At 42.0% G+C, this 19,848-nt stretch overlaps 1 protein-coding gene across 42 annotated transcripts in view; it reads left to right on the top strand.

The window, feature by feature from the left end:
* Positions 1-19,848, top strand: part of FOXP1 (forkhead box P1) — a 624,022-nt gene that overhangs the window by 507,930 nt on the left and 96,244 nt on the right. For 2 of the 42 annotated variants that reach the window (XM_012099668.4, XM_060402221.1), the window contains exon 1: positions 8,912-9,011. The exons of the other annotated variants lie outside the window; for them this stretch is intronic. The gene's annotated coding sequence lies outside the window, so the exon portion shown is untranslated. Of the gene's footprint in view, positions 1-8,911; positions 9,012-19,848 lie in introns of those variants that run through there. 42 annotated transcript variants of the gene reach the window in all.

Here is a 19,848-nt window from a genome sequence, read left to right on the forward strand (position 1 = left end):
CAGCTTAGCATATGGTACGGAAGCCTTGTTTTGGAGTCACTCAAGCCCCACCCTCCTTACTAGCTGTGAGATATTAACTGAGAGCCTCAGTTTCTTCTTCTATTAAGTGGGCACAATAACCTCTTTCATAGGGCTGTTTTAAGCATTAAGAGATATTATGGAAAGTGCCAAACTCATCATGACCTCTCATTAAATATTTGTTCCATTTCTTGGCCATCCTGTTACTAGGTACCACCCTTTCCTCATTTTCCCTTCGTTTGTCAACCCCTGTTCCGAGGCCCTGGTCCGTACCTCCTAATTTGTAACTGGCAGGCTCTTTACACTATTCCCAGCACCTCCTTGATCATGACTGGCTTTGGGTTTTGTTTTCTTAGCTCTTATCTCAAAGTCACCTGAGCTCTGTAACCAGGAAGCCAGAAGTTCTCTAATGCAGGGCTGAGCTCTAGAGGGGAGAGTCACACCCCGCCTCTTTCATCCACCAGCCCAGTGACCTCAGATGAGTCCCCTGACACGTGCTACCATCAGAGAGGCTGCTGGGCCAGACACTTGTGGCCAAGTGCTCTCCAGGCATCAGATCAAAGACCCACACCAGTGCTCTCGGATCAGGGAAACTGAGTTTAAAAATAGACACCTTCCCACCTCAGAAAATACTAAAAGAAACAACCACTGAGAGACCGAGAATTGCCCCCACTTTACAGATGAAGAAATACACACAAAATGGACTTTTGTGATTTACCTAGTTTGCTGGTTAATAGAGAAGATTGGATGCAAACCCACATCTTTCACACAGCAAATTCCAGGGAACCTCCTCCATATGTATATAGTAGGATTGCTGTTTGGTAGGTAATCATGACAATGATGAGGGAGTATACGGTGGGGCCTCGCCATTTCAGAAGGCTGGCCAGAGCAAGGGAGTATGTGCCAAACCGGGAAGCAGGCAGGAGTTGCATGAGGCAGAGAAGAAAGCTGGAGGGCAGAACAGGTTGGCAGGGCAATGGGATGGAGAATGGATAAGAAAGAGCGTCAGAAAACAGTGCACCACGAGCTCCCTGATTCCAGAGGTCTGGCCTGTTGGGTTGTGACATTACATAGATGTGTCTTGACCCATCTCAAAAATTGGACATCACTGAATTTAATTAAGATCAATTAGACATTCCTCCTATTGTTCAAACACACAATACCTTATTTGTCTGAAGAGAACAAAGTTCTGTATGACCTGAAAGCTTCCTGCTTCTCTATTGCTTTTCCTCACGAGGAATGAAATGCCATTTAAAACACTAAAAAGTAAATAATAGGCCTGCTGGCTGGACTGTATGCGCTTCTGTATGCATTTTCTTAAGATGAGACTCACTAGATCTCAGAAAGAATCTAACATCTCTGGGATGCTATGCTTCCTTGCAAATTTCTTTCTTCATCCAGCCCAAACTTTATCTGTGGCTTCAACTTGAGACGGAAATGCCAGCCCTCACCAGTAGTTACCTGGCACATAATGCTTTCCTGTCTCCTTTCTGATACAAAGCAAAGAGAATCAGGTGAATGGCTTGTGAGGTTGGACCAGAAATTCAGAGAAAATAGTTTTAGAGGGAGCAGGCGTAATGCAAAGAGACAGCTTTGATGGTTAAAGAAGAGGAAAAAAGTCACAAGGACAGACGAGATAAACATGTGTGAAAGTCAGGCGGTTTTAGCCCATCCTGTAAGGCCCCAACTTAATTCAGCAAGTCCTAAAGCTTGTTAGTGACTTACTCAGTGGACCACGAGTTGTTGGTGTTTCATAGGGTTTGTGACCTAGAGAGGATCAGAAGAAGAGCTTTTGAGTTGTTTTCCAAAAAAACATCTTTTCCCTCCCTTTGTTCCCTGTTTTTCTGTTGACACGACAGTGTCCAAGATTCCAGAGCTCTCAGATCCTGTTTATATTTTTAAACTATACTCTTGGTAGTTTTATTTATGACATTAATTGTAAGCTAAAAGGCACCCAGAAATTAGTCTTCTGCTAGGGCAAAATGTGTACCGGACACGTAATGAGTAGTTAGTTGCAATCATTGTTGTCATTATTACTAAAGAAAACATGGAGAGTATCTTAGCCATCTTCCTTTTTGTTTAGGTGAAATATGAAGTCTCATAGAGGTGAGGTGATGTGCCCACGATTGCATGTGAGCTCATGCAAAGTCTTTAGTAGACCCCAGCGTCCTGTCTAATATTCCTGCATCATCTCAGGCTTAAATAGACCACTTGAGGCTGCTCTGGACTAGAAGAGATTTGCTTACCTTTTAGGGGCCAATGGGAGAGTCCCAGTTTGAAATTGTTTGGGGAACTCCCTGAACCTTCAAAGAGTGGGAAGTGGATGCTAAAGGGCTTGGACCTTAATGTCCTGCCTCAGCCTCTGCCCCTGGACCCTTACACATCTCCTCTCTTCCCAATCTCCCTCTTCCATCCCTGCCCCTGCCAAGAACTGGCCTCATCACTTTCCTCTAGGAGAGAAGGCAAATCTTTGAATTTTTATATGGTTTCTATTAAAGGTAGAGTTGTGTGTGTGTAATCAGTGACTATTAAGGAAAGAAAAGCCATAGAAAAGATTTTCTGTGTAGCCGTTTCTATGCCACACAGTGTGGAAGGTAATTATCTTTGGAGGGGATTCCACAGCCCTGCACGGGCTTCCCCGGTGTAAGATTTATCATCGGCTGGATTGGGTGTTCTTTTTAAGAGCATTTACTCAGCATCTAAAGCGCCGTCAAGAGCGCTACTTCCTGAATGCTTCCGAGGTTGCAACTGCTAAGCTGCATCTGCCCATCTTGGAGATGTATTTTTGAAATGGGATGCAGGGATTTATAAGGCCTCGTGCTTCCCGTTGATACTGACAGGGGGTGCCTCGTTCAAGCCTTGCTCGCTGCCACAGAAATTCTCCCGATGCCCAGAGCCCTCCTCCCTGCCTGCCTGGCCCGCACACCAGGGCACCTGTCTTGGGGATCGGGCCTGGGAGCACATCCTGTTGTTGGGGGGGTGGGACTCGTGCCAGCTCATCAATCTCAGAGTTAACTGTTGTCTTACTTAAACAAAGGATAGACACGAAGGTTCTTCTCTACCCACCCACCCCTATCCCCCGCTTCCTTTTATATGAGTCTTACGAATGCCAGAGGAAAAGTTGAGCCGTGAGCCAGCTAAATATACTGTATCATGAAACCTTAGGGACCACTGAAATGGGAACAGTGGCCCTTTACTGCTAAGAAGGTGTTTTATTGAAAATGCACTGACATACCTCTCCCCGGAGAGGGAGCAAAAGAGAAGGCAAGATGCCTGGCAGTAATACAGGTTGTTCTCTTAGGCGAGCTAAAATATAGAGTTTGGCACTCCTGTGCTCCAAGCCAGCCGGCAATAGAGTAGACGGATGTGCATTTTTACACTGGAAGTGCCATATTTCACCCAGGGCACCCCCTCCTCCCCATTTTTTTAAGTATCTTAATTTATATATTCCAGTTAATAGTTCATTGCATGGCCTTTCTCTCTCCAGTTTTTAAAAATTGTCTTTGAAATAAGTTGAGGTAGTCAAAAATATCCTGGTCCTGGCAAGCTTACCAGCAGAGGGCAGACGTAAAGAAGGTTTGGACAGGAGGGTGTGCCAGCCTAGGGTCACAGGAGGGTGGCGTGACCTGGGAGGGAGACCTGCAAGCATTGTTCGGAGGGCAGGATGGAACATGCTCCCTCTGCCTCTCTGCAGGCCTGCTGTACACCTCTGGTCTCCGGAAAAACTGACTTTCCTGCCTAGAGGTGGCCAGTGCCTTGAAGTGATACTCAGCAATTTCTACATAATGAAACGTATAAAAAAATACTCAAATATCACGTCATCGCCCGAGACCCATGTCTTCTTTTCCCCTTCAGTGACCCAGTCCTGCTTATGCCTAAAATCGAGAGTTTGCATGTGGGTGTCATCAACCCTGTCACTCTTGGGAGGGGACATAAGGATTCCTGCTTGATGGCGACAGTGATTCTTCCTTCCTGATGCCTGAAGGATGAAGCTCTTTGGGAAATGCCCTCCTGCCCTGAAACATGTCCCTTTTTGAAACTTTTGAGCAACTTGGTGTAATCAGTTCTAATCTTATGGTAGAAGCAGTCCAGTAATACATTGTTTTTTTGTTGTTGTTTAGTTGCTAAGTTGCATCCAACTCTTCCATGACCCCATGGACCATAGCCCACCAGGCTCCTCTGTCCATGACATTTTCCAGGCAAGACTACTGGAGTGGTTGCCCTTTCCTCCTCCAGGGGATCTTCCCAACCCAAGGACTGAACCGGTGTCTCCTGCTTTGGCAGATGGATTCTTTACCACTGAGCCACCAGGGAAGCTGTCCAGATACACTGTACATTATATTAAAACAAGAGATTATATTATAGTTTGAGCACAAATGAAAGAGATTGATTTGTTGCTGTCAATCAGATGCAGAGTTTGCAGTAGATGTTGGCCATTTTTTTTTCCAGACATGATTTTGCTTACCAGTGACAATCTATGAATATCTTTACATTTCAAGTGAGGGATTTTTTTTTTTGGAGAGGGTGGTAAATGTTTTCTGTACCTTATGTGCTCATCATATTCTTAAGTTACCTGAATGTTGACGTGTCAGGGGGTGTATCTAGGAAATTAAACTAGGAACAATTGCATAATAAAATGTTGCATTAAATGGAGATGCTCATGGCAGTTTAGAGGATGTCAGGGAGAGAAATTTAAACTCCTATGCAAGAGTGAGAACTCACCGTCTTTTCCCTTGGCCAAAGGAGAGCAGAAGAAAACATAATTGCTTTCACTATCCATACAGACATAACAATGACATAAACAATATCAATATGGAGCTAACCACCTTTGCTCCCTGGAGATGGATGATGTATTAATTTATATTTTTAAGTAAAAGCACCACTTAAATCAAGAAGGAATGGCAGGTCCTTGGAGACAAATGCCCAAATCTCAGGAATCAGGCATGGCTGTTGCAATTTAGTTTCTCTAATTGGCTGACAGTTGGTGGTCTTTGGAGACATGAGAAATACTAAACCCAGGCTTCTCTGGAGAGACTTCTCTTCCCTGGGCAGGTCAGGAAGCCCATCCTGGAGCGAGGGCATACGATTTTGTGTTCCTGTTGTTTCTGCATTTTCTCCTAGAGCAACAGAATCAGTCGGTTCAGTCTCTTTAAGTTCTGTCATCTCTGAATGTGTTCTGGGTGCTCCATGAAAGTAACTGGAAAAGAAAAAGGAAATAAGTGTTCAAGCAAGGGTTGTCTGGACGAAGATGGGGAATTAAGAAGTTGGCCCCTCAGAATTCCCTGGCTGTCCAGTGGATAGGACTTCTCGCTTCTCCCACAGAAGGTATGGGTTTGATCCCTGGCTGGGGATCCCTAGCTGGGTGGTGTGGCCAATAATTTTTCCAACCCATCAAATTATTTATCAGTTTTTATTTTATTCCCTCTTGCAGGGACTATCTGGCGATAATTCCTTCCTGGTAGAGATAACTGACTTGATCTGAGGAGGCGTGTTGCTCTCAGGGTTGCTAGAAATATGTGAGCCAGTGTCCAGTGACATGCCCTTCTTCTGATTATTGCCAAGCAGTTTCTGGCAAAGCAGGGCCTCAGTTGGTGCTTAGGACCATGTGGGCCTGGCAGTGTGGCTGCTGTTTCCTCCACCGCTATGCCGTCCATCAGAACCTGGGAGTGACGTCCTGACGAGACGCTGCTTCCGACCCTTCCTTCAATACCTCTGCTCTCCATTCTCAGCTCTGAATGGGCAGTAAAACCTTTCACTTCTTCTGTGTTCAGGGCCAAGGCTCACAGAACCAAATATAATACATGATTTGAGTCCCAGGTGTGTTATTTGGTGGTTAGAGTTTGGTGTGGGATCACAGTAATCTGTCCTTAAGTACACAGCCAGCTGCACAATGGACTCATTTAGCAACTGACAGGTTTCTTAATATGTGGTGTCTGAACAAGGGCTGTATCTGTTGTGGGTGTTAGGATGTGGGCATCAAAAATATTTTTAAGTGCAGCATTTAGCATTTCCTTCACTCTTCCTTAAACATTAACTCTTCCCCCGCCCCTCTCAGGTGTTCACTTTATAATATCACCGCCTCTCTTTTTCTGGGACTGTTCAGTGTCCTGTTCCCCTTGTGGTCCGTGGAGCTAGGTATATTTGATTCTTTAAAAAATAAAAATAAAAAATCACTTTGCCTTCCTCAACTGCAGCTTCCTCCTTAAATGGAGATTGCAATTTCTGTTCAAGTTGTGACAACTCAGTGAGCCCCTGTGTCGGAGTAACCCATTCTAAAGCCCGCCCCTCAATCCAGACTCTTCTAAAAGTCCCCCAATTGAACATGCAAATGCTACTGTTTTTATTTTTAATTATTTTCTTTTCTTTTTTTTTTTTTTGCCTTTCTGATCCAGCCTTTCCAGAATGACCTGGCAGTCATAAAATAAATGAATGGCATTAAGTCAGTCTCCTAAGTCACTGTAGCTTTTAACATTCTGTTGTTTTCCAGCCATGGAAAGCTCTGGTTCTCACAGAATCTCAGGCATGGGGCAGCTAGACAGGACCAGATGGAAATGGATCTTGAGAGCCCAGAATTAACGAAGTGACCTGGGCATATAAAGCTTATCCAGGTTTATCTCTGATGGTACATTTCCTTGCCTAGAAGTAGTCTCTGAGTCACCCTGTCATGTTTGGAGAGAGGGTGGGAAGGGCCCCAGGTGGCCTCTGCATATGCTAGGCCACTTCCCTCTTTATGCTGTTACCTCCCGCCTTGCCCCAGACATCAGTCCCCTAAACACCAGCTCCCCATGGGGCCTCCGAACCTCTCCTGCTCCACTCATCTCCCCCTGCTCTGCGGTCTCAGGGTGCTTAATGCCACCATCATGCAATTTAGTACTTGTGTAACCACCACGTTGCATCACTCTCTAATTATTTTGTGCAAGGCTCGTCTCCACAGCTGGGTCACAAGCGTCTGTAATATTTGTTGTTTGTTTGTTTGTTGTTTGGATGTTCCTGGAGACAATCAGCTTTTAAACACTAACCTGCCAAGAAGGTAGTCCAACTTGTAAAAGCATCCTTGAGTTTTACGTATGTCTCTTAAAGAATGTCTTAAAAAAAAAAGCATTGCCTCTTTAAAGGGGACCCTGATGTTGTTCACAGACATTAAATCTGTAAGGAATTTTAATACCATTGAAAAAAATGACATGTGGATTTTGAAATGAGTATTTCTCCTCTCTCACTGTGCCTTGGTTGGAGAGAACTTCCTATATTTTTATTTCCTGTCTTTGGGGCCCTGCCAGCCCCTACCGAAGGAGGAGGGCCTTGTCTCTTGTCTCTTTTAAGAGTCAGAACTCTACTGATTCATGGTACACTGGCAGATTTAAGGCCCCTCTCCCCAAAAAAGAATGCCCTTGGTTCTCTATTGAATATTCATGACAGGGTGGGGTCACATTTTTGTGACCTGAAAAATCCCATTAATAAATTTGTTATCTAACACAAAAACACTTTAGGGTGGAGCACGGACTGTGCTGCACCCATTTAACATCTGATCATAAGTTGACAGTCAACTGGCGCTTTTGTCTCTTTTGCTGCCAGATTAATGGGGGAATTGCTTGCTTCCCAGCTGACCTGATTGAAATTCAGATATTTGCTTGATTGGAAATATTATCAATATGCTTTCTGGTGTATAGTTTAACACCTCAAATGGAAAAATACTTTCAAGTAAAACTGAAATTACTGGGTTAGGATTTGTGGCCCTTTTTTTTTTTTTTTTAATTGAGGGAAAACATAATCATTGATGTCACAACCACTTTTTGCCTCGAATATTTTGAGAAAAACAAAAACGTTAGAGTCTTGTTTGTTTTGTAAGTATAGGCCAAAAGTTTTCCTCTAAATTGAACAAAGGTAAATTAGGTGATTTCTAGAGCTGCCGAAAGTGACTAAATTAACCTGGCACTGAAACCGGGCCAGTTGAGCCAACAAAGTTTAGCATATTGGTGACTATTTTTTTTCCTCTCACACTGTATTCGGCTTTAAAGAGCAGTGACTATTTCTAACAGAGGTCATCTTCAAGTGCTCCTTGAGAGTAGTCAGTGTTGTTGCTGTTGTTGTATAAATAAGACAGGGATTTAGAGAATTATTTCTTAGCGAACGAGTGGCAGATGCTTGCTTGAGCAGCTGTCGTTCTAGAGGGGAAGTAGCTTGGTTCAGCGACAAGGCACGTTGGTTGTTATTTATTCCAACCCCCGAGTCGGGTTAGTTTTCCTCTGCGCGCACAAGCAGACTTTGGCGAAGCCGACTCTAGGAAAGAAAAGGGGGGGGGGGCGGTGGATAAAAAGAGGCCAAGGCCGGGTTAACCCCAGGGCGCGAAGCGAAAGTTCTCCCGCAAAGGCCGTTTTCGAGGAAGTTCTCCGGCGCTGCTTTTGAGCCCCGCATCCCCTTCCGATTCTCAACAGTTGCTCCAAGCAGTCGGGGTGTGCGCCCGGGCGCGCCAGTTCCCCTGCTTTGCCGCTCGGGTTGCTCTGAAAGGCCGGGACAACTCTTTGTCAGTTTCCAAGAGGAAACAAACACGCCACCCCACCAAAAAGCCCCGACCCGGCAGCCCGGGCCGGAGGGAGAGACGCGCGCCGCGCCCGGCTTCCCAGACGTCAGCCAGAGGCGGGTCAAAGGGTTAACAGCAATTAAGCGGAGTTGCTCCCGAAACAAAAGCCGGGTTTCAGCAGAGAGTGATTTCACCTGCCGCGAGGAGGGGGCCGGGGGCGCGGGCGCGGGGCACGGGCCGCGGAGCCCATTGTGTGGGGCGCGGCGCGGCGCGGGGTGTTTAGAGGCGGGTTGTGATTGGTGGAGCAGGGCGGGGCGGGTGGGCGCGGCGCGGCGCGTCTTGTCAGCCCGCGAGCCGGAGCGCCCCTGCGCGCGTGCAGTCCGCCCGCACGCCGAGGCCGCCGGACCCCACGCCCGGCCCGCGCGGGCGCCCCGAGCCGGCTCCGCGCGCCTGGCGGCTACATGGAGAGTGTCAGGTTGGTCCCTATGATTGATCTTCGCCGTTCTGCTCTCCTTCCCGGGCTCCGCGGTGCCAGCTTCCTGGGGCCTCATTGGGGAAGGCAGGAGCGCCCGAGGGTTTCTAAGTTGAGTCTTTTGGAAAAAAAATAATAATAACCATCGCTGTTTACCAACTTGGGTGGGAGTTGCGCTCTGGAAGTGGAGGCGGAGGAGGGAGTGGAAGGGTGGGAAGAAGCAGCTCCAGGCCTGTGGGTCCTGAACGAGAGATCACTCTCCCCCCACCCCCCTTCTCTCTTGCTCTCCCTTTTTTTAAATGTTCATGGGTGGGGTGTAGTTGAGAGTTGGAGGAAGTCCTGCTTGTGTTTTGCTCTCGCGCTCTCTCTCGCTCTTTTTTTTCGTTTGCGACTCGTTTTCTGCCGGTCTGGCCTTCAGGCAGCCACTTTGGTAAAGCCCTCGCCATCACTCCTTTCTGGGGACGTTTCTGGGGTGTGATTTATGTCACTTTGAGAGCGTGTGAAATATACAGGGAGCCTTCCCTCTCAATGTAACCCGTGTGGATGTTTCTTTGCTTCTGATAGTTTGTTTCTATATCTGTCTAGGCTATTTTCAGCTTAGCCGTTCAAATTCAAGGAGTTCACACACAGTCAAGGGGCGGGGGGAAGGGAGACGAATAAAGCCCCAGGCCAGAATGGGCAGGCCACGGAGGGGCACCCCGGCAGGTTTGGGAGTTTCAGCCTCTGTTGCATTACTTTGCTGGTTAAGTGGTGAGTGGGGTTTGGGTTAGGACGCGCAGCCGACTGAGGAATTGCCACGGGGTGCTCCCATCTGAACGGTCTCTGAATGTAGCAAACTCAACTGTCAGAACTGCCTGAAGGACGGTCAGTGGAAAGGAGACTTTCTTGTACCCCCGCCCCCACCCCCAAGTGTCGTGATGGGAAGGAGGGGACCTTTAGGAAGTGGGTGGTAAAGTTTTAGAGCAAAGTACATATAGACTCTTCCTCTTTGGGATTAACTCCTTCAAGGCCTGCCGGTTCCGAGTAAAATATCTATTAATTTTATATTCTTGTCCACACAGATGAAATGTTCTAATCAAGCCAATTTAAAAATGCAAATCACCTAATTTCCATAGATTCCAACATTCTGAAAGTGACACATTTGGGGGAAAAATTAAGCCTGATAACAGGAAATGTGAATCATACTATCAATGACTAATCTGCTTAAGAAAAAATAAGTTACATTTATTTTATTAAGAAGTCAGTGTTAAAAAGAGCTTTTTTTTTTTTACTTTGAATCGAGTGAAGTTTTTATTTTAGTAGCGACCTTTTATTGCTTTTTGTTGTTCATTTGTTTGTAATAGATTTTCCAAAAGGAATGTGCAGTCAAAGGTGGTTTATGTGGTGAAGTGTTCAAGCTAGCATGTCATTGTCAAAAACCTCAAACATGATCACATTAGGATTCTAGTTTAGGATCTGTGCTGTTGCTGTCGTTTAAAAGAATACAAGGCTTTCTCGAATGTTAAGACTCCTCATGAAAGGAACCGAATGAAGGCAGAAGCACATTCTCCTAATTGATGCCCTTCACTTACATTGAAAAAAGGTCTGCTTCCATTTTACTTGATTCTTTGTAGCTGCTTGACACATTTCAGTGAAAAGTGTGTAAAAATGAAACCAAAATACAGACTGCCTACCCAGAGACACTGGCTGACTTACTCTAGGATGTGATAGAGCCAAACTGAAAACGGATTGGGCTGACACTTGATAATCAAAGTTGATTTATTGTTCATTAGTACTGCATTAGCCCTTTCAGGCAAGACAGTTATTTGTGTAGTGGCCTGTCAAGAGCAAGACTACGAGCACCTGTCATTTCTAAGGCATGAGATAAGCAACCAGATATTAAGATGATGCAAATAAAAATATGTTGGACTAGGTAAAGGGCCACGTGATCATAATTTTTTTTTTCAAAGAAAAAAATTGGTCAATGCCAATCTGTAAGAAGTCTGTTAAATGTGTGTGTGTGTGTGTGCCTATGTATTGCCCTTAAGGAGTACTTACAGAATGAAAGTAATGGGCTTTATGCTCTCTCATTTGCCCCGAGAACTTTCTTTTCTAACCATATATCCAACTCATTTGATAAAAAGTTGGTCAGTTAAGGAAATGAGGAGCCTAACATGTCAATTCTTTAATCTGAGTAATTCATGGAAGGTAGATTTCCCATTTGTGTTGTGTTTTTAAATAAATATATTTCATTAAATGAAACTCTCCTAAGCATGGACTGATTTTATGAAGATGTGATGACATCATAGCTAAGCTATGATAATGTCGGATAATAATGTCAAGTGCATTTTCTGCAACGTGTTTCACTCTCGATTTTTTTTTCCTTCCTTCTCTGGAAGGGAATGATCTCAATGACATACACAATAGAAAACAACCTAAGTGTCAAAAGAAAATAAAATTAGTGAACTTTTGTCTGCAGCCATAGAAACACAGATTAACTCACATTTTTCCAGAGAACAGAATGGAAACATTCTGCATGAAGCTATAGAGTGTATTGTCTTCTCTGAATTTTCATTTGACAGGGATTTTAGAGGCTGTGATCTTAATTAAATCTCAACTAGCTGAAGTAATGCATCTAAAGGCATGCAGTGTTGCGTAACCTTGCTCAGTTGGTAAACCATAAATCATCAGAAAGCTTATGATAGGAATGGTTGGCTTGAATTTTTTTGTTGTTTGCAGTCAGATGTACCTTAAAAACAAAACCCTGACCATCACTACCGTGTCTTTGCACGTTGTCAGGAGCTGTCACTTGAAAGATAAACTCTTTCATGATACTGACCAGTCCTGCAACTTTTCAGCCAACCTCCACACAATTGCAAGGTACAGTGAAATTAAAATCCAGATTAATTAAAAGCAATGAAATTCCAGATTTATTTTGGCTAACGTGGCAGAAGTGTGTTGCAGCTACAGTGCTTCTAAGACAATCAGGAAACGGTAGTGTGACGAGCGTCTAAGCCAGAACTAAAATGTTAATAAAATTTGAATTGGCAAAAAAGAAGATTGAAGAAATTTATTTTGTGATTTAGTTGTAGATGAACACCACTAAAGAGAAATGGATAGCCGTCCTCTTAGAAATTGGACAAATAGAGTAGTCAGAATCCACTTCAGGTAGTTCTGTGTGACTGTGTGTGATTTATAAGCAAGAGTATTAGGCAGCAACAGTTGACCAGAGAAGGTTCAAGTAAATAAATGCATAGTGCCTGTGTGTGTGTGTCTGTTATGTGTTAAAATGCATATGAATTTGATGACAAGGAATTAGAGTAATTTAATAGCTATTAGCTAGTCTCGATCTTACAAATTCTCCTAGTGATTGTAAATACTTGGTTATTTACTTTTAGTGCCTTTTAAACAGATTTCTTTTCTTTCTCTTTTTTTTTTCACTGCTCTGTATGCTGTGATAAGCTATCTACATGTAAAAATTGAGAAAGCTATGGAGTGATACATTGATCCTATACATCTTTGTACAAAATATATCAGACTTGGAGTTATGTTGTTGATACTGTAGCTCTCTGGGGGCAGAGAAGGAATGTACTTTGTGTATACCTGCATGCCTAGATTTGGGGATAAATTTGAATTTGTTGCTCTTTGGTGAAAGATTTCTGTTCTTGGCCAGCAGCATGATGTTTCTGGACATTGGTTTGAGTCATTTCAAAGTGTGCAGTACTTTTTCCCCCTCCTCATAAATGGCTTTCTATATTCACCTTTATTTACTCTTTTTAAAAAGAGAAAACTCAGTTACCTCTTAGCTGAACAGTCCTCTGCAGATTGTGGAAACTTGAATTAATCTGGAAAGACCTGAACTGGGCCTCGACTTGAGCATTGTAGGAGTAATCTCTGAGTCTTTCTTCCAACCTGGCAGCTTTTGAAGAGAAATTAATTTAGAATGAGAGAAATAAATATTGAATACATGCACTGTGCCTCCTTTTCCAATCTGGTTGAAGGCAGCTAATCAATGAACTTGCAGGCTAAATGTTAGGGTGCACTTTTTGGGGGGGATACCTTGGTATCATGTTTTGATTTTTAAGCTTTATCTGGCCTTTAAATCTGAAACATCATTGTTCAAATAACTGAGAACAAGGTAAATCAACAACATCAAAAAGGTCGGCTTCTGTGATTTCTCAAGGGCTTGTTATTTTGTACTTCCCAATTCTATTTGATGTCTTGACAAAACAAGATGACACAGGGGAGAATACATTAAATTTTGATTTTTTTCATCTAACCTGTTACAGTTGTGGCAGCTTAATTTCTTTTACTTTGTCCTGAAGATGGCTTTTTGTACAATCACTCTAATTGTCACACCACTTCATGAGGGTGGGTCTGGCTTTCCCATTTGCCTTGATTTTTACTAGGCATCTTTGAACATGTTTTATCCTTTATCACATAAGGAGCTTTGGGTTGGGCTTTGTCTTCATTAGAAATAAATCAGTGAATGGTGAGATTGTCAGAGAAGCAACTGATGTTTTCTCATTAGAATCTAATTTGCACCCCTTAGTTTAATTGTTCTGGATAACGTGTTGGGAAACTACATAATTTGAGAAACAGAAGTTGTAATTCTGAAGGGAAAAAAAACAAGGTGATTGCACCCTAAATTAGGTCTTAAAAACTTCGGAATGATCTAATTTTGGCCTACCTGTATGTTCAAATTCAACTAAAATCCTCCCCCCCCCCATCTCAGTAAATAATAAAAAATAAAAATGTAGGTAAGCACCTCTATTATATTTTCAGTGCTGGTTAAAATGTGAAGACCTGTCAATTTATTCTTGTAGAAAATGTGTGATGTGCAAAAGATCAACATTTAATTTTTCTTCATCTAACAGTATCTGTTGATCTACAACCGTATCTCCAAGTTGTCTTTCCTTATTCTAATCCTCTGTGTGTGTCAAATAAGATGGATACAGTTGCCCTCCCTTGCACTATTTTTGAATAATGCTTCAATATAATGGAGCTTATTTAGCCAAGGCCTCTTCCTTTTTTCTTCAGGACTGTGGCTAGAATGTTTTCTGAGGGACCTTCTTGGAATAGTTCTCTCTCCTCCTCTTTGCAGTCCTAAAAGACCACTTTCGTTGTTGTTAATATAAACTATCATAGCAGGTTTGATCCATGTGCACTAAATTGTTTTCTATCCCTCTTCCAAGAGAAAGAGACTGAACAAGGAAAGAGGAGCTTTTTTCTGGATTTAAATAATACTATTAATAATAATAATAATAGTTGACAGGTTGAAAAGATCAAGGCTTATTGGATGATTATTTTCATGTGTAGCTTCCATTGTTTCCTGTATTTAACGGTCGCTAATGGGGTAAGCGATTTAATTCATGTAAACTTTACATTTTTATGCAAATGAAGCTGATATTTATTAGCGCTAAAACAATTACACTGGCACTCAGTGAGTAACCTTATGTGCGTGGGGAAATGTGAGAGAGCAGTGGAGGTCCCATGAATGCCTGTGCTATAAACAAATATGAATTTATACCACTTTTTACAATTTAGAGACAAAAGAGCTTGGAGAACGTTGCTTATTAGGCTTAGAGATTGCTTATTAGGCTTGATAACCTGAAATAACTCCTGATTGGCAGACAAGTCTTGGCCATACAGTTCTTCTTAAAAGAAAGATAGCCGTTTTTGATAGAATGTAATAAACAAAATGATAAAAAATGAAATGCTAATTGCATTTTAAAGAGGTCTTTTTTTCCCCTAAAATTTTAATAGATGGTTGTATTGTTACTGAAAGAACAGTTATGCTAATGACTGACTACTTAGATGATTTTGCATTAATATAATAACCATTACCTGCCTTAATGCTTTGTACAGTATTGTGGCAAAATAGCGAAGCCTAAAAGAGTTATACAAAAAGGAGAATTCTATAATGAAACAGAATTATACTTTCCACATGAATAGCATGCTTTTTAAAAAATTTTTTGAAGACTGAAATATTATGTCAGAAACATATTTTCTTTCCAGTATGATACAGCTGCCTCACATGCTATCTGTGGCTTTTGGTGGATTTTGTATGTGTGTTTTCCTCCTTCTTTCTAAATACCATGGGAAATAGATAGAAGATTTCTAACTTTTTTGTTTGGTGATATATCAGTTGTATCCACTGAGTTATTAATTATGAACACTGGTCTGTCTTGGAGGGGGGCTTGCTATTTCTTTTCTTTCACACAGGCTAGCTTCTGTATGATATTATCAAATTTGACATAGGTTTTTTTTGTTGTTGTTTGTTTGTTTGTTTTTGCATGGGGAGCCATTTTCTTTGGTTCTGCTTTGATGTTGTGGAGCATTCTAATTTAATTCATTTTGCTCTTACTTGATGAGCCAAGTAACACTGCCTAACCTCGTCAGTTATCATCCAGGTAGAGCCTGAGATCTGGAAAGGACTTCAGTTCCTTGGGACATCCATGAAGTGAATAACCAGAGATGAAAACCAGTTTCTAAATTCTTAATCCAGAGAAATGGAAATACAACAGTATTTTAAATGTGTGTATCTTTACATTTGCATTATTTGTAGCCATAGCAGTTATGAGAATATGCTCATGTCCAAGATCTCTGTGTATTTATACCTGGCAGCATTTAGAGTTAACACTGAGTGTAAACTAAAGAGAAAGGAAGAAAAAAGATGACATGTTATTTTCAGTATTTATATTGTGTCATCTCCCCTCCCACCCAATTCCTCCAATTGTCTCTGGGATTAGAAATAAAGTATTGTTTCTGCGGGTGTTTTATTTATTTGTTTGCTTTTTACACTATCCCCTTCCCGCTCACCTGCCTTTCCCCATTGAGGGTGCAGGGGAAAAATAAGCCAGATTGTTTCAGTGGTCTTCTAGCGTTCAGCTGCTATAAAGCCATTTGGAAGTAAAAGAAAACTGTATCAGGGAGAGTTTGCACAGCAGTGGATGGGCTGTTACCCATCCACTTGTTGGTGCCGAGAACGGGGTGGGGAGGCCCCGATGGCGGCACAGCTGTCAGGTTGCCATGCTCGAAGGTTTGTGCGCACCTGGGCTGGGCCACACCCGGTTGCTATCAGTCAGCAGTGTATCAAGCAATTTTTGTTTTTAATTCCTGACTTCCTCTTGAAACTCAACTAAAGAGTGTTAACTCTGTGTGTGTGTGTGTGCGTGTGTGTGTGTGTTTTAAATTCAGTTTTGTATGCTAGCATTCTTTAAATGTCTGCCAGAAGTTTAATTTGAATTTCTGATCCCTGAAGGCAGCTAGACGGAATCATTCTCGTTCTTCATAAATTGCCTTCTATGATTCATTGTTAACTCATAAAACATACTCATTTCTATATACTCAAAGAGTTAAGGTAGTTACAGTATCGGGGATACTTTTTTTTTTTTTGCATTACATTTAAACTGTCATTTGAGAAAGAAATCAAGAATTAGCTTGAGCTCCTAGTTAAGGCACGAGCCCTGTAGCACACAAACCTCAGAAATTAATGTTTTTATCTCAAGGAGGGTAAGGTAGATGCATGGAATTGGTGGGGGGGAGTTTAGTTTTGACTGAATACTCTGAAAGAGGAGCTCATAAATACTAGAGCGCTGTAGTTAAAAACTCACATGACTGTTTTAAATACTATTGATTTAAACCAGTGGCTAGATTTTATGAATCAAAGTGTAATTTCGAAGCCTTGGCCATATTTCTCAATGCTGAAGCACTCTCTCTTGTGTGCCTTTAGCTGCTTTCCAGACATTCAACACAGGATTAAATGATAGTAGTTACAGTGATCAATAGGTTAAGACCAGTACAATCACTCTTGCCGCTAATGACCTCAGTAGTAATGGGCAATAAAGTGTGGGCTGTAATAGCCTCTCGCTGGTACTGCATGCCCTTTGATTCCCAGTATTAGTAGGGACTAGCTACGTGAAAAAGTTGGACATCGAGAGCTAAGGCAGTGAATGTGTAGGCTATAATTCTTAACTGTTTCAAGCCTCTCACTGTGTTCAGATTTCTTCCTCTTTTCCTTTTCCACCCCACAATGGTTTCTGGTTCATTTGGCTATGTTTGTGAAAGCTTTCCATAACTGATTTTCATGACATGTTGGAGGAGAAACTTTGGGGAAAATCGCAGTTTCATTACGTTTATAAATGAAGCTCGAGCCCACTCTGGAAGCTCAGCGTTAACTGGTGTGAAAATGTGGTTTCAGATGTAAAAGCAGAGCTGAGGCCACCAGGATCTGATAGCCCACTTCTGCTCATTCAGAGACCTGTCACCAGGCTGGAGGATTACTCAGGCTTCTCGCCCCTTTCCCTCCTTTGGCTGTGTCTGCTGCTTTAAGCGTTTGATTATTCGTCACCACCTCCATGGAGATGTCCACGGGGGAAAAAGAAGGGGAGCCTCAAGATCATTTTACTGTTCTGTAACATGACTATGGACGTTGAATAAATAACTCTGGGGAAAGGAGATTTAAACTGTTGACTGTATATGGGGATTTAAAAATTATCTGTGAGCCTAAGTCCTTTTTTAAACTTTTAGATCTGTTTCGTTGAAGAATAATTTACATATGATAAAGTGTATTTAAGTAGACAGTTGGAAGGATTTTGGCAATTGTATCCACCTCTGTGACCACCAAACCAACCAGGATAGCTGACTCTTCTGTCACCCCCAAAAGTTCTCTGGTGCCCATTTCTAACATAGGTTTTCCACAGTCACTTTAAAAATTGTGAGCACGAGGCTGTCTATGGTGGTTTCTGTTACAACACTGTTAATTTCTTGTGCATCACCAGCTTCGATCTTACACCACCCTGTTCCTGTCTATTTTCCTGTTCATCACCATCAGAAATTTGGCTCAAGAATATTTATTTTGTATATCATCCAAGAAATGCAGGAGGAAAAAAAGAAACCTTAAACATGGTTCTTTTGTTTGCTTAATCAAACCTCCCTGTGTGATGATGCAACTCTCAAGGAAAAGTAAACTTCCATCGTGATATGTTGGCTTTCGCTGCTCAAAAGATAGTGATTGGCACCCAATACAGATTGAAGCTTTCAGAAAGTTTCTCCTGTATGAAGACAGAGTCAACTAATTGGAATTAATTTCTAGATGGTTAGATGCTTGGATAATGTCTTCTTGGTGTTTGTCCTAGATTAAACGCAAGTTCACTGTTCTCATCATTGGTGATATTTCGTGCGGCAGAGTATCTTTTTAAAAGGATAATTTATCCATTCATATACATCTGTCCCTGTTTGCATATAAAAATATTCAGACATGCCCATCTGTTTTAAATTACAGTGTATCTACAGCTACACTTAAAAGGCCACTGCAATAGGAAGAATTTGATGATGACCTTCCAGACTTGGGTTAATGAAAATTTTCAAATGTTCCAGCTAGTGTTTTCCAAACAATGAGAGACTTGCACGTAAACATCCCCCCACACAAAACATGCCCACAACAACAGTGGAGGCTGTTCACTGTATATGAATCTGACCTTCAGGAACCATTTTTAGTTCATCAAAATTAGTGATGCTGAGAAATCGGGACATCAGTGCATAATGACTGTGAAATTAGGAATGAGAGCTCTCTATGCAAATGACAGGACAAATCATGTGAAAAAGTCAAGATAAACTGCATATTAAGACATTATGTTACATAAAATTAATACTGCATTTCTCCCTTTTGCTTACTGCTCCCCTGAAAGATTTTTTTTAATTCTTTTATCTTCTGATCAGCTATTGTCTGCCGGATTTTTTTTTTTAAGTGGCACACAGGCAAAGTGCAAAACATGTTATTATTACCTTTTATTGTAATACATGAGATGACAGCAGATCCTTTTTAACAAAGTATATCCTTTACTGCTTCTAGCTTCTTGCTGTCACATGTTTGATTAGAAACCAAAGAAAAGTAAGATGCTTAAATATTACTGTTCGAAGACATACAGGTTTTGTCTTTTCTTTCATTTTTTTCCCCCTTTCCTTATCTTTTTATTTGGGGGGGGATAATTTTTCATGAAATAGTCTTCTTGTATTACGGGGCCTGACAAAATGGTTCTCATGTAGTCTGCAAATTAAACACAAGTGCAGTGATTATTTTGAATAGCTAAATTACATTCTAGAAAGCTTGCAGAATTCATAGCATTGTCATTAGGTATCCGCTTGAATACAATTTGTGTAACCTTGGCCAAGACAGCCTGTCATTTTAATGTCAGTGTTTTATCTGAACAAGACATCATCCTTTCAGATACAGTGTGCAGGTTCTTTGCAGAGATGCCCGTGCAGAAACGTGTTAACAGTTGCAAATATGAAATGCTATCGAGTTCATCACTGTAGCTGTTTGTCACTGAAATGTCATGGAAAGCGGCTTTTACACCATGAAAGAATTGAGACATCTGTGTGCTGGGTGAACAGGGAAGGGCAAAGGCATCAGAGGGAGGGTCTGTGTTGCAGTTCGCAAGGTGCCTCCAAGGTTCAGCCGCCCATAGGACTCGGTGTTCATGGACTGCTCTCAGAATAACTGTCCACAGAAGCCTGATTGTATTGGCTCTAGCTGGGAAAATATTGGTTCCCATTAAACTTCTTCCCTAAAATTCAAGTTGGTGTTAACTTCCTATATCTCACTATGACCAAGAACTCATTAAGCAACTGACATCACACCAACCTTAGCTCCAGGTAGCTTGTATTAAGCTTTTACTCCTTGTTTGCTTACCAAACTCTTAGGAACGCTTGTCAGTGGCTGCAAGGTTTTGTTTTATTTTTCTTTATTTGAAATCCACTACTTGATTGCTTAGAGTTTGTGGCTGCATCCCCTTTGGACAGATGAATCACATATGGGAAATGGGTCAGTCCTCTATGCAGGCTGAAGACAGTCTGT

Source organism: Ovis aries, chromosome 19 (genome assembly GCF_016772045.2).
Source record: "Ovis aries strain OAR_USU_Benz2616 breed Rambouillet chromosome 19, ARS-UI_Ramb_v3.0, whole genome shotgun sequence".
NCBI lineage: Eukaryota > Metazoa > Chordata > Mammalia > Artiodactyla > Bovidae > Ovis > Ovis aries.